Here is a 572-nt window from a genome sequence, read left to right as displayed (position 1 = left end):
ATGTTGGAAACGGTGACGTGGCAGGCAAGCGCAGAAGATCCTTGCCACAGCTCTCGCGCGGTCTATACGACCACAGGACAGCCAATGCAGACATCCAGACAATGAGCAGTTTTGAAATATTAGTCAACACAGGGTTAAAAAATTATATTTCATTGCATTTCAAGAAGCTCCCACTGTTCTGTTTCTTATACTAATAAACATTTAACACGAAAGACTGCAATGCCGTGTAACGATCTATGCATTACGTTGGATCAACACAAACAGTGATAGGATAAACACACCACTGCTCGGGCAAATCAAACAAAATTCACGAAGGCGCACAGTGGTTTGTTTATGCTTATGACTGGACTGGAGGAACGCAAGAAATGAACACAAGAAATGTTCATTTGCATCATCTAATTTATTGGCGCCCAAATAAATCGACTTACTCACAAGTGCGTGGCTTTACAGCTCAGTTGGCAGAGCCTTGCACGGATAACGCAGGGGTCATGGGTTCGAATCCCTTCTATAAAGTGACCATAGAGGTTTTGCACGGCAGGAACAATGAAAATGTTTTGCATTAGAAAGAACAT

Source organism: Montipora foliosa, chromosome 2, assembly GCF_036669935.1.
Source record: "Montipora foliosa isolate CH-2021 chromosome 2, ASM3666993v2, whole genome shotgun sequence".
NCBI classification, from domain to species: domain Eukaryota; kingdom Metazoa; phylum Cnidaria; class Anthozoa; order Scleractinia; family Acroporidae; genus Montipora; species Montipora foliosa.
The sequence above is the reverse complement of the archived record's forward strand: the minus strand, read 5'-3'. Positions refer to the sequence as shown.